The following is a 15,706-nucleotide window of genomic DNA, read 5'->3' on the forward strand; positions in this document are numbered from 1 at the left end:
ACAAAAACAAACACAAAAAGGCCAGTAAACACTGCCATACACACATTAAATCCAAATTAACACTAACACCACAACCCCGCTGAACCCCTGCACAGAAAAATAACACATTTTCAACAACATGCCCAATACCCACAATGCAATGCGAAGATAAAAAGGTGTGGTAATGACTAAAACTTAGTGATTTAATTCCATTCAACTTAAACTTTTTCGTACCTTTGACTATGTCTACAAATTAGTAGAATATACTTTTTTTTTTTCATTGTTTTTATTGCAGTTTTTTTTTGTTGTCCATTCAACAAAACAGTGTCTTCCAAATACTAGACACAAAACAAAACATAACATACACTACAGCTCTTGCATAAAAAAAAAAAAACAAAAACAAAACACAAAAACATAGCTTGATACAGTAGGTGGTAGGTCAGACTTACAATGTACGGGAGTCATATTTGTAAATATAACTGAAGTTCACAACAGACCTTTTAAGAGGGTAGATGAACAGTCTGGTCCAATATAGTCCAAAAATTGGCGCCATACTCTGTAGAACTGATCTGCGCTGTTATGTATGATGTTGGTCAAATATTCTAGGGGGATCAGTTCCAAAATTATTTTACGCCAACCACAGACAGAAGGAATCTTGTCACTGACCCACTGCAAGAGAATATTTTTCCTTGCTGCAAATGTTAGAACATTATACAGTCTTTTACCAACTGTTGTTTTCACATTTTTACTTGGAAGACCCAGGATCAAGGACATGGGGTCCATTTCTATATCAGTAGTAGAATATACTTAACATTTTATAGTAACATCATAAAACTTAAATCATTTAAGTGCATTGTAATTAAAGCATTTTAGTAAATACAAATTCCGGGCTTACAGTGTTGTTCCATACAGCAGAAAAAGTTGAAGCTTGGTACCAGTCATGTGTATGTCCAATTATGTTAAATTCCAGTCAATATTTGTTAAGTTATAACGAAAAATGTGTGGTAAATGGGATTTTCAATGTTAAATTGAAATATCCACAGAGTCCACATTCCATAGTGGATGTGGACAATTTTGTGCCAGATACAAGATATTGTTATAAGTTATGGGTGTATCAAATTGGAGGCTAATCGGAGTCGTTTTGAATTTTTTTTATGAATTTTCGAAAATTGCTCAATGATGAGAGATAGGAAAATTGTAGATTTTGTGACCTTGCTGTGACCTTGAACTTTGGCCTACTTGGCCCAAAATTGAATGGGTTCATCCTGGAGCCTAGACCTATCTGTGGGAAAAAATTGGTGAAGATGGTTGTATAGCTTTCCTGTAAAGTTGCTGACAAACAAACACACAAACACACAAAGTAAAATGATCAGAATACCTCCTGGTGGAGGTATAGACATGACAAACTGTGAAGCTGAAACTGAAGCACTGTGGTTCTGTTTATCTGTCAAATGTTCATTGTGGTCAGTTTCAGATGCTGCAGCTCTTTCATAATTCATAGTTTGAGTTCTTGTTTGTTCAGTATTAATTGTCAGCCTTGTAAATCACAGCTGGACTGACTGTACATATCCTGACCAAGGAAAATCAAATTCTCACTTTGTGCAGTAATCTACACCTGGCTTTTCTGCCTCCGTCCATAAGAATATACATTATATAGACTAAATGTCATCTAAAATTAAAATTTATTTGCAACATAGTATAGCAAACTATTACATGATCAAAAACAAGTAACTAGTGACTTATATGTGTGTATTATACATATTTGAGTAGGTATTTATAAGCATTTTAACATTACGTGTAACAAAATTTGGGACAATGATTGGACAATGCCAGGATTGGTCAGGGTCATCGGGTTTGTGACAGAATAGTTCAGGGAAAATGAGATATCATTTACACACATGGATTAGCCTCCATAAAGTTCAGACTGTAATTTGGGATGTGATGAAGACTTGATGCAGCAGTCCGATTCTCCATCTTCAATAATCAAAAATTAATGCAACTATGGATGGAAGAAATCTTACAAATCTTATTGTGACATTACATAAGCATTATGTGGCAAAAAAGATGTCGCAGTGAATGTCTCGTGTAATCAAAACCAAAGGTGGTGCGGTTAAATATGGCATGTGCAACTTTTATTTTTGGCTGAAAAGTGAAGAAAAAGGGACTTTTTCAGTCTTATCTATCATTAACTGAACATAAACTAAGTGTTTCCATCCACTGTCATTGATTAAACTCCATGGGTTTTACTGGTGAATCAATGTTGTAGATCAGGGGTGTCAAACTCATTTTAGTTCAGGGGCCACATTCAGCTAAATTTGATCTGAAGTGGGCAGAAAAAGTAAAATAATAACATAATAATATATAAATAATAATAATAACTCCAAACTTTTCTCTGTTTTAGAGCGAAAAAAGCAAATTTACATTATGAAAAAGGTTTACATCTACAGACTATCCTTTCAAAAGGTGTGAATAACATGAATAAACTGAAAAAATAAGTGTAATTTTAACAGTATTCTGCCTCAGTTTATCATTTACACATGTACATTATAACTTACATCTCACAGTGGATCTACAAACACACAAAACATTTAAAATAACCGGCAGAATATTGTTAAAATTGTACTTACTTCTCTTAAGACATTTCAGGTTGTTCATATTTCTTCAGGGTATTCATATTTTTTGCAAAATTATACTTTGTTTTAGTGTAAATACATAAAAATATTTACATTTACAAAGAGAAAAATTTGGATTTATATGTTATTATGAGAGTATTTGACTGGTTCTGCTAACTTGAGATTGAATTGGTCTGAATGTGGAACCTGAACTAAATGGATTGTTAATATATTTATTGTAGATTGTATATTTGTTGTAGAACAAAGGTGTCAAACATGTGGCTCGTCAAAAGGTCCAGTCCGGCCCTTGGGATAAATTTGTGAAATGCAAAAATTACACCAATATATTAACAATCCTTTTAGTTTAGCTTTCACTTTCAGACCAATTCAATTTCAAGTGAGTGGAACCAGTAAAATACTACCATAATAACATATAAATCCAAATTTTTCTCTTTGTAAATATAAATATTTTCATGTATTTATACGAAAACAAAGTATAATTTTGCAAAAAAAAAAAGTGAATAACCTGAACAAATATGAACAACCTGAAATGTCTTAAGAGAAGTAAGTGCAATTTTAGCAATATTTTGCCCGTTATTAAATGTTTTGCAGATCCACTGTATCCATAAGTTATAATGAGCAAGTGTAAATGATAAACTGAGGAAGAATATTGTTAAAATTACACTTATTTTTTCAGTTTATTCATGTTATTTACACCTTTTGAAAGGATAGTTTGGAGATGTAAACCTTTTTCATAATATAAATTTGCTTTTTTCGCTCTAAAACAGAGAAAAGTTTGGAGTTGACATTATTTATATATCATTATGTTATTATTTTACTGGTTCGGCCCACTGCAGATCAAATTTAGCTGAATGTGGCCCCTGGACTAAAATGAGTTTGACACCCCTGTTGTAGAAGATGACGGAGTTTCCACGGTAACAGCTATTTAGACTTTAGAAAATTAAAGCTATAAAAAAAGAAAAGAGGGCATGGGAGAACAAATATCTAAGTATTCACTGCAAAGATTTAGCCAGTGTGTCTTATCCGTCAAAACATTTTGTTCTTATATTACTATTTTTTTTTTTTTCTACGAAGTCATTCACAGGTTGAAATGTAGTGAAGAGAGGACAATGTGTGAAATAAGAATTGTAAAAAAAATAAGGTATAGAGTGATTTTAACCCAGTGCTACTTTTGTGGCCATTCCCAAATGAATTTTTCTCTGTTTCTACCGTTCTTAACTGATTTATCACTATTTTTTTTATTTTTAAAATAATATTAACCCTTTCATGCATACTGGTCACTACAGTGGACAGCTATTATTCTACAGCTGCTCTCTTGTGTATTCATGGATTTTGTTGTTCTTTTCGTTGTTTTATTTGTTTGTTTGTTTTTTACACATATCTTTATTAAAGTTTTAAGACACTACATATCTTTTCTGGCATGAATTGGTAACATTATGTAGATCTCTACTGAGCATAAACCCCCAGAATTACAAGCCCTCCCTGTAGTTTTCACACAATTTATCAGTAAATACATGTTTCTGTGCATCAAAAATTAAACGTGTGGTGTCCAGCTGAGTGGACTTTTTTGCAACTTCTTGAAAAATAGGTTCATAAGAATTTTTTTTTTTTTCATTATTATTTTATCTATGCATTTTTTAAATTTTAAAAATTATTTTAATTTTTTTTCTTTTTTTTTCAGAAGAAAATTTTCAATCGCATTGTTTTTTTCATGCCTAAAGAGGAATAAAAAAAAAAACACTCAGGAAAAATTTTTGATTAAGGTTCTCATAATTTGTGCATGAAAGGGTTAATCTCTGTATTTTGCTTTTTTTTTTTTTTTTTTTTTTTTTTTTGGCGTAAATCGTGTATTTTCCTATATTTAATTCACAGATCATGCAGATGTTCATGAAAAGCCACAGTAAATTCAAAATAATTATATCAAAACAGAGAAAAATGAAAGAAAAATTACTTTTTCAGCAAAGATATTGCTAATAATGTCAAAACAAGTGTGTTCGTTTACTGTCATTGATCCAACTCCATGGCTTTTACTGGCGGATCAATGTTGCAGAAGATGACGGTGTTTCCACGGTAACTACAAAGCTTCTGAACGTCCAAATGTGTCATATCTGATGACCATAAAAAGATGACAAACTGTATTTTACACCAATTATTTGCATGTATTGATAGGATTAATGGACCAACAGGTATTAAACAGTTTAGATCAGTAGATGGTTTCGGGTCCTAATCCTTCCCATCATCACTTGTGACCCTCTGTCAGTATGTTTACCTGCTGAGACTTTTACTCTGTGCCAGTGTTTTCTCTTTTCCTCTTGTTTCCTGTCTTTGGAACATTTCTGGGTGTCAACCTTTCAAGCGCTGAGCTGTAGAGGAACTGCATTTCACACACAGATATACTGCAGTTCAGTCTGACAGACAAAACTCAGGGCACACAGAGTACACACAGTGACACCACAGTGTTCGACTCCTGTCCACCAGACACACAGAGCAGGAAACAGGACATATAACATACCCACTGAGTTTTATGATGGTGTGGGGAAGATTACCTGTGGAGCGGAGTAAAATCACTGTAAAAACAATCGGAAAATAACATTTTATATTTCTATTTTACTACTTTTTTCTCGCTCCCTAGACCAGTGCTACTCTCTCTCTCATTCATTGAACGGAAAAGGCGGCTGGAGAAAAGTTGAGCTTAAAAACTCAAGAGAGAAATATTACATATAAATTGCCTTTAAACTGCTTGGAGTTTTGGGGTTTTCTGTACAGTAGGTCTTTTCACATCAGTTACCTTTGCTCAGCTGAGCGAACAGCAGAAGTTTACAGTAACACATCATCAGCTGATTCAGTGATACCATCCAGTAAACAACCGAAGAACGCTTTATTCGTGAGCAAATATGAAACAAAAATTAGAAACTGTGGAAAAGGAATTGATCAAGTTAAAAAAAATGGTTTGATGTAAATAAGTTGTCACTTAATGAAGATAAAACAAAATGTATGGTTTTTGGTGGTGCTAGGGGAAATTATGATATAAAACTGAAAATTAATGAAATTGAAATTGAAAGGGTGTATGAAACAAAATTTTTGGGAGTGATTATTAACCATAAACTCTGTTGGAAACCACAAATAGAATATATCAAACGCAAAATGTCCAAGGCTGTTGCGATTCTTTATAAAACTTGCGACTTGTTAAGCAAAAAATGTTTGCATATGTTGTACTGTTCACTTGTAATGCCATATATGTCATACTGTGTGGAAATATGGGGCAATGTGTATAAAACTAATTTAGACCCAATAATTAAACTCCAAAAAAAAGCTATTAGAGTCATGAACAAAGCTGGTTATCTCCAATCAAGTAATCCACTTTTTGTAGAATCTGGTTTACTAAAATTTCTTGACATTGTATATTTAAAAACAATGGAATTTATGTTTCGCGTTAAAAGTAAAAACCTTCCTTTTTGTATTCAGAAAATTTTTAAGTTAAGAGAAGGACATTATAATCTAAGAGGGATGTTTGTGTTTGAAAAATGTAAAGTAAGAACAAACGTTAAATATCACAGTGCTTCAGTTATTGGTGTCAAACTATGGAACGAACTGAAGGATGAAGTGAAATTGTGTAGCTCACTGTTGAGTTTCAAAAAGAATTTAATTTGTTAAATTCTGAAGGGCTATGAAAGTAATATGATTACAAAATGATTTATAACACTGAATGTAGTATAATTTGTGTTTAAGTATTTACCTGCTGCAACTACGGGTGTGGACGTGAATTAAGGATGTGAATAGGAGAAGCAGAAATGAACCTCCGGCTTCAGCTTCTGCCTTTTTCAGTTACAAAATGTGTTAATTTTATGTTTGTTTGTTTTTTTTAATATGTATGCGTTTTGTTTTGTTGTTTTTTTTTAATATGTATATGTTTTGTATTTTGTATTTAACTGAAATAAACATTCATTCATTCATTCATTCATTCATTTATTCATTCTGAAAGTGGTCAAATGCAAAGTACTCACATATAGTTTTTCCATTTCATTTATTCATTCATTTCATTTGTTTGTTTATTTCGAGCATTTACAGAATACATGCAAATTCAAGATTCCAAAAAAAAAAATCATTCACCTATACTCGAAAAGGAGTGGGAAGAAGAAAAACTTATTTAATCCCACCCCCATTCTCATCATCAAATAACTTAACATAATAACATTTTAACCCATAAAGACCCAGTGTGACTTTTGTGGCATTTTACAAATTAATTTTTCTCTCCATTTAACCTTTCCTAAGTGATTTATCACTATTTATAATAATATTATCCTCTGAATTTTGCATTTTTTCTGGGTAAAACATTTTTTTTTTTCCCAGTGTTAAATTTGACTAATCATGTAGATGTTCATAAAAGCTCAGAGTAAAGACAAGGTTATTGTATAAAAACACAAAAACTGAAGAAAAACTGACTTTGAGTAAAATATATGATCAATTGAACATAAATCAAGTGTGTCCATCCACTGGCATTGATCCAATTCCATGGGTTTTACTGGTGACTCAATGTTGTAGAAGATGACATATTTCCATGGTAACTACGGAGCCTCTGAACGTCCTAATGGGTCAAATCGGATGACCATGAAAAGACGATAAACTGTATTTTATACAAATTATTTACATATATTGATAGGATTAGTGGATGAAGAGTTTATAACAGTAGATGATTTTGGTTGACTGTGGATGTTTGGGTCTTTATGGGTTAAATACTCACTCCTGTCCTTTGACTTCAAACCAGAACAATGAACAAAATAGGCCTATACCAAATTAGAATGAACTCATTTGACAGTATTCACATTGCAGAACCAAAATGTGTGTAAAAAAAAAAAAAAAAAAAAAAAGAAACAAAGTACATTCATGGTGGTGTTACCACAGGTACAATACCAACAATGGTAAGAAATTAAAAAAACAAAAACAAAAAAAAACAACAGCACTAATGGTAAAGAGCAGCACATACCAACAATGGTAAGAAATTAAAAAAATAAAAAATAAAAAAAATACAACAGCACTAATGGTAAAGGGCAGCACATACCAGCGATGGTAAGAACAATAGCAGATGGTAAAGGACAACACAGACCAACTAGATGAGGAACAACAAGCACACATTAACATATACGACTTAATATTTATAGAACATCTGTTTTAAGACCCTCCATCTTTATACTGGGACCAGATCATATTTTTGGATAACAGCTTAAATCGGTGGATATTTTGGTGTTGTTTGTGTTGGATGTCAGTAGTAATAAATACATTTGTCCGGGCCGTGTTTTCTATAACACGTCGATAGGACATGAGCTATTGTGAAGGTGTTGCGTCCGGTATCATCTTCGTTGTCTTCATTGGCAATTTCTTCATTCATAATCTCCGACAAAACTACTGGTCGGATTAATTTCAGGTTTTTTTATGTACCTTCCTTGGGACAATGTCTACAAAGTTTGTTCAAAGTTTTGAGATACTTTGATTTACATTTTTTTTTTTTTTTTTTTTTACACATTTTTGAAATATTAACCCTATAACGCCAAATGTATCATATTTGATACATGAGTTTTGAAGCCCTCCCCAACCCCCGGTCAGGTACCGGCCCGTGGATCATTTGGTACCGGGCCACAAAGAAAAAAAATTGTGGTTAATACTAAAGCAATTTTTTTTATTAGTCTTGCGGAGATTTTATTTTGAAAAGTGTCCGTTTCTGCCCTCGCCTCACAACCGCTCATGAATCAGTCGTAACACAAGCTAAAGAAATGAGCCAAAAACAAAATTCACTGGAGAACTTTTTTGGGAAGAAACGAGGAAACAATGAGGCTGCAGAAGGGTCGCAGACTGCCTGTAAACAGAAAGTTGCATTTAGAAGGAAATATCAGGATTCCTGCCGAAGTTACAGGTTCATCGCAACAGGTGACACACAAGCACCTCCAAACTGCTCCGGCACATCAATCCATGTTTTAGACAACTTCAAACCTCTGTCTATTCTGGATTAAAGTCAAAGCAGAATATGCAAATATCGCCACAAAAGCCCTGAAAGTCCTTCTTCTGTTTCCAGTGGAACCCAGAGCAACTGGATCTACGGAACACAATCAGAGTGTGTGTCTCCCATCAGCTCCAGATGGGACCGTCTAGTTGTAGGGAAACAAATCCAGGGTTCCGACTGATTCTGCATTAGGGTGAGTTGATATTCTACTGTAGAATCAGTGGAATTGCCTGATCTACAGTGTAAGTGTTTCAGATCACATGCTCTGAACTGACAAAGGTTTTTGTTATTGGAATACCCGCACCTCTACCTGGTCTGCAGAAAATTTTCATGCATGAAACCGGTCCATAGTACAAAAAAGGTGGGGACCACTGCTTTACATGATCAGTGTGATTTTTTTTTTTTTCTTGAAAAACCTGATGTATACATTTAGATACAAACAATACACAGATAATCCACCAGGGGGCAGGAATTTATTCACCAGAGGCCTTTCCAGTGACACTACAAGATTGTCAAGAGGCAGAACTTTGCCAATTTTGAAAAGGAATTACCAATTTGTTAGACATGTTTGTGTTATATTATGCTTTTGTTTGTTCAAAAATGATAATATTTGAGCATTGAGACCCGAGGTATTAAATATGATACAAAATTGAAACTCATACATGCAAATTCATATTTGAACAAACATTTTTTGGTTGTTCAGAAGGATCAATAAAGGCTCCAGTTTCAAAGAACTGGAATTTTCAGTCAGTAATTTAATGGTTCAGGCTTTACAGGGTTAAACAAGGTCAAGTTTATTTATATAACACATTCAAAATAACGCAAACTGTAGAAATCTGCAGATTCAAATGCAAGATATACTAAAACTAGTAAAATAAGAATAAACTAGTGCGTTCTAAAACCTCTGATCCACTTCATTCCTATTTCTTTTTACTTTCTTGGTAAATCCCACTGGTATTTTCAGTTGAATAACCTCTCAGCTGGCATGTCTGTTTTTGTACATGAAATCTGACACCATGGCAACATTGTCCTAATGTTTATCTGTTGCTAGGTAATCCACTTCAGTGATGATTCTATGATTCTGGGCATAGCTACGTGATTGCTATTGTAAGGCTATTACTAATATCTCCCAACATATTGGTCCTATCAACTTGCCATTTTCACTAGTCTCTTTCTTGACCAAAAATACATTAGCATGCCAAACTGCAGCAGTCAGCTCTTTACGGATTTTGTGTGATGCCTGAGACACACACATAGAGTCCACGTCCCTTTTATAATATAGGATACAAGATATACTAAAACTGCAAAAATGGGTACACAGGAATAGGATAAATAGTGTCTAAAAATACAACCAGAAGACAAAACAAATCAACATCACACACTTGAATTAAAAGCCAGTGCAAATACTCGTAATGGTTCATATTTTAATTGCTTTTAACATAGAAATGGTTACAGATAAAAAATATAGTTACTACTGAGCACTGATAGGAAGTCATATATGGGCTTTTTTTTTAATTAGTTGAGTTCTCCTCCAGTGAAAGTTCCACCTACTTCTATCGGGAGATTGATCTGCCGCATCGAGACCACAGGACTCGAACATAGCGGCAGAACCTGACAACCTCGCTAATTCAACTCGTTATTGATTCTTGATAGAACACGCCGGTAAGATACAGGGTCATTGGTCCTATTTTTTTTTAGAAATGGCAGCAGATGGGACAAATTCAGCTCTTGTAAACTTACATGGCTGCTGCTGAAACCTTTAAAACAGCTGTGACATTGTCCTTAAACTGGAAATAATGGTTGGAATAGTAGCATCATCACGGCAAATGTCATCAAATCATTAGCTCATCAGTGGCTTTAAAACTGGTTTGTCATGAATGTTAAAAATCATAAATGTCCTTTTTTGCATGTTGTTGTAAAAGCCAGACAGCTGAATGTACGATGGATGATTTGTTGTGTAATTGTCTTATTAAGACATTTTATTAATTTATATTCATTATATGCATCAAGTACTTAATATCAGTTTGTATCATTACATTATTCCATCACATTTCCAATCAAGATTTGATTATGCAAATGTGTAAGAATGTGTTTGTTAATATTTTTTTTTACACCAATTTACCATTTAAGATGGAAATGATGACATGATAAATAGACACTGTTGTATTTAAAGTTAAAATTAATTGTTTTCAGATGGATTTCTCCTACTTCTACTGATCGGTAATCACTTTTATAATGATTACATGCTGAGTCCCAGTTACACATATTGATCAAGAATAAATCACATTGTCACAATCCTTTCATGAGAAGAGGTAAAAAATACTTATTCCAGCTTAATGGGCAACAGTGTATTAAGATTTTTAGAAAAGTTTTTGTCCTTTGGATTCATTACACTGGTCTACAGCAATAAAAGTAATGAAACTTTACCAGGTTTGAATCAGTAATAAAGGAAAATTGTTCGTGAATGCTGTTTGGCTGTAGTTTTCAAGATACAGTCTTGGGTCAAAATGTGAAAATCTGAGAATTAATGAGGGAATGGGTTTGACTCAAAAGGAATGTTTGTCTCAGAGCTACAAGGTCTACTTCAAAACGCTGTCTGCACTTTAGAATACATTCACTTTACAGGTTCTTTATACTGGAACATTTAGAAATCTGTTGGATACATATATGTATATAATAATTTTTTTCTCGCCCATCTGGGTGGTGTCTCCTTCAGACTCGAGTCCTCTACCAGAGGCCTGCGCTGTAAAAAATAGGACCAATGGCCCTGTAGCTTACCGGCCACATTAAAAGCTTTGGGAAATGTATTCAGATGCCATTTATTACACTGGTCAACAACAAATTTATTGTTTAAGTTTTTTGAGCTGATTTAGGATAATTTTGGTGTGCTGAATCCAAAAATCACACTAATTTTGCTCAATCAGGTCAACTTTCTGAACTATGCTACAAGGACCGTTCAATAAGTTCATGGCCTCACCCAGAACAGAACAACACAGACTGATAATTTATATTTTATTTTTCAACATAATCTCCATTTACAGCAATGCACTTGGTCCATCGATGTTCAAGCATCACTATCCCATCACGAAAGAATGTAACATCCTGTATTATAATAACCAGTATTTCTGGGTGAGGCCATGAACTTATTGAACAGCCCTCGTACATATTGGCTTTTTAACATTTTTGCTTACATTTATGGGTATTTTCACATCATATGATACAAAATTCTTTCATATTTCTTGCAATAAATGAGTTCTGAAGATTTTACTTTTGCCAATTTATGATTAATGTTTTTCTTTTAATATTACAAGTGAATGAAATGGCTTCGACTAGAAGATCTTGCAGAAATAAGCCTGACGTATTCTGCTACATCTGCGGTGAATACACCATTGTACCTAACAGGAATCCTGTTAGAAAATGATTTTTTTTCTCTTAAAACCTATTTTGTGTGAGAACTATATACAAAAATCAACTGATAAAGTCACAAAAATGTAATCAATTTTGTGAGAAGATCAAATTTTTCAAAATCAAATTAGCAAAAAAACCTGGCCTGATTGAAAAAAACAGATGTCATTTTTGGATTTAAAATGGTCCTAATTCAGTTGAAAAAACCTAGACAACTTGCAAAAAACATTTTTTTGTAACCCAGTGTTATCACCCAGTTATACAGGGTGGGGAAGCAAAATTTACAATATTTTGAGGCAAGGATTGAAAGACAGTGTATGACCAATTAGTTTATTTAAAGTCATGAGAATTTATTTGCCACAAGAAAATTTACATAATAGAAATTTTTTTTATTCTATGTGTCCTCCTTCTTTCTCAATAACTGCCTTCACACGCTTCCTGAAACTTGTGCAAGTGTTCCTCAAATATTCGGATGACAACTTCTCCCATTCTTCTTTAATAGTATCTTCCAGACTTTCTCGTAATAGTTTTGCTCATAGTCATTCTCTTCTTTCCATTATAAACAGTCTTTATGGGCACTCCAACTATTTTTGAAATGTCCTTTGGTGTGACGAGTGCATTCAGCAAATCACACACTCTTTGACGTTTGCTTTCCTGATTACTCATATGGGCAAAAGTTTCTGAAAAGGTATGGATAATAGTGTTAGGTATGATTATGACATCAATATATGTTTGGTTTCAAAACAATTGACGTAGTGCCTGCTGAGAAAAACAACATTCGTTGTAAAACAACGTTCATTGTAAATTTTGCTTCCCCACCCTGTATGTATTTATTCTATTACAGAAATAGTCCATGTTTTGGTCATATTCTAATCCGATCTGTAAAAAATTCCAATTCCAACTTGATATCATTGATACTGATTTATTGGATCAATCCACTTCCTATCTGTTATAATGGGAAAATTTGTCAAAGTCGCACCAAATCCAGAATCAGATCCAGATCGAAATAATTTAAATACCTTGTGTTGACATCATCATACAGAAGCTGTATACCAAGTTTGAAGTCAATCAGAACTGGAGTTTGGGAGAAAAAGACGATTGAAATCTTTTTCCCCATAAGAGCCCATGTTAAATTTTCCATAAGTTCCCAGATCCAGAAGAAGATCCTGATCAGCATGTGGACATTATGTTTTGGTCATCTCCCCATCAGGGCTGGACTGTAGAAATTTACACTGGATATCATTTATATTTACTGAGTTATTGCATCCATCCACTTCCTATCTCTTATAATGGGGAAATTTTTCAAAGTGGCACCAAATCCAGAATCAGATCTGGATCCAAATAATTTCACTAACTTTCACTGACATCATCATAAAGAAGCTGTATACCAAGTTTGAAGTCAATCGGAGTTGTAGTTTCGGAGAAGAAGACGATTAAAATTTTTGTAACAGACGACAGACGCCGCATGACGACAATAGCTTACAACCTGTCGGCCGGTAAGCTAAAAATGACTGTAGAATTAACACCAAAAAGTTGTAAAATTACAACATAAAAAAAACTGTAAGTGACAATACAATGCAAAGTTGTTTATTTGAAAAGATTTTTGTGTTAACGATTAAATCAAATACAGCTGTAGTTTTTACAGGAAGAGTTTGTGAACTAAACCAGATTTGTATGAAGAAATGATGTATTTCTATTGTTTTTAGAAAATAAAAGTATGAAACATTGTGGTGCCGTTTAAATTGTAAAGACCATTATGTTGAAATAACGGCCTATTTGCTTTTTTTTTTTTTTTTTTGATTTTATAAAAAAGTTATTTAAAAAAAGTACACATTTAACAATGTAACATTTTAAACTTGTACATTAATGGGTTGGTAGAGTTGGTAGAACGGCTCATCCAATAACCAAATAACCTTGGCGGAGGTCTGCGCTGTATGAGTGCTTTTCTAGAAAAGACAGTGCAGACCTCCACCAAAGCAGATCAGTGCCCCCCCACCCCCACCCCCAATCACCACCAAAATTTAATCATTTTTTCCTTGTGCCAGTATCAACATTTCCTGAAATTTTCATCCAAATCCGGGGCACTGATCCGCTTTGGCAGAGGTCTGCGCTCTCCGAGTTCTTCTAGTTTATTTATTTATTCATGTATTAATGCATTCATTCATTGTGATCCTGAGACAGTGGTGTTGCTGGTGTGGTAGTGGTTATAAAATGAACATTTCAGATAATGAGGTCAGTCATTTGCTGGTTAATTATATTTCTTTTGTGATCTGCCATGTAAGCAAAAATGAATTTGAAAATGCAAATGTATAAGGTAATTTAAAATACTGTACTTAATGTACTGTACCTTAATGGATCTAAAGGAATTCACTGTAGTAAGTTAGCGGTGGTGTTGAAGTAATTGGCGTGCACACATTCCCATCAGTTCCACAGTGTTCCTTTATGCACACATGCATATAAAACACAGGCTGTGTATGGGTGATCCATAGGGAAATGCAGAAATACAGGGGCTGAACACATCTTGGGGTCACACTTCTTGAGAAGGGAGAAATACTGTCACGCATTGGAGTGCGATTTTGTGCTTTTTTTTTTTTTTTTTCAACCCTAGGGACTGCACTGCAAATGCTAAACAAGGACAAGAGCAAATGCCTGGACTGCAATGAAAGCTAGGACTGTCTTCTGTCTGGGTGGACAAAAAGTCCAGGTTTGCTGGAGGTATCGTTTTATAATTCATGGTTGTGTATGATTGGCTGCAAGCATGAACTTTTTCTGCAGCCGTGCAGGAGCATCTGTTTGCCTCACAGAGAGAAACCATAGGTGTACATTTGTGGTTATTTACTTTAAGTTCTGGAAAGAAAAGAGGACAGGAAAAGAGTCAGAAAAAAAAGAGTCACTGTGCATTGCAGGTCTCTGGGTGGCAGTATATATGCAGACCATGAAACAGCAGTTAGCCATCAATCCACCACCCAGGCTTAGGCCTATAAATAAATATTGACTCCACACACAGATAGGCAATCACTGTTTGTCCTGCTGTTTATTAGCCATTACCGTTCACACAAAACACTGTCTCTGACTGTAATTTTGTTCTGAGGTAAATCTGCAAAGTACAGGGAGAGTCTTAAAGATGTTTAACCCATAAAGACCCAAACATCCACCATCGAACAAAAGCATCTACTGATCTAAACTGTATACACTGCAAAAATCTAAATCTTACCAAGTGTATTTTTCTCATTTCTAGTCCAAATATCTCATCACACTTAAAATAAGACAATCACCTAAAGAGTAACTTTTCAGTGAGATATAAGAACTTATTTTTCGACAATACAGGGTGGGGAAGCAAAATTTACAATATTTTGAGGCAGGGATTGAAAGACAGTGTATGACCAATTAGTTTATTGAAAGTCATGAGAATTTATTTGCCACAAGAAAATGTACATAATAGAAAATGTTTTTATTCTATGTGTCCTCCTTCTTTCTCAATAACTGCCTTCACACGCTTCCTGAAACTTGCGCAAGTGTTCCTCAAATATTTATGTTTATGTTTATGTTTACGCATTTGGCAGACGCTTTTTTCCAAAGCGACTTACAGGGGAAAACCAATTAAATCACTCAATCAATCAAATTTTATTTATATAGCGCCAGATCACAAAAAAAGTTATCTCTTGACATTTTATATATAGAGTTGGTCAAAACC

General features: G+C 34.0%; 1 long non-coding RNA gene across 1 annotated transcript in view; it reads left to right on the top strand.

Moving 5' to 3' along the window:
- The window catches only part of LOC115421302 (uncharacterized), a 29,531-nt gene extending 14,212 nt beyond the window's left edge, over positions 1 to 15,319 (top strand). Inside the window, exons 3-4 of the long non-coding RNA XR_003935664.1 lie at positions 8,252 to 8,261; positions 15,296 to 15,319. This is a non-coding gene — a long non-coding RNA (uncharacterized LOC115421302). The remainder of the gene's footprint in view (positions 1 to 8,251; positions 8,262 to 15,295) is intronic.
- Positions 15,320 to 15,706: the final 387 nt, after the last annotated feature.

Source organism: Sphaeramia orbicularis, chromosome 6 (assembly GCF_902148855.1).
Source record: "Sphaeramia orbicularis chromosome 6, fSphaOr1.1, whole genome shotgun sequence".
Lineage (NCBI taxonomy): Eukaryota > Metazoa > Chordata > Actinopteri > Kurtiformes > Apogonidae > Sphaeramia > Sphaeramia orbicularis.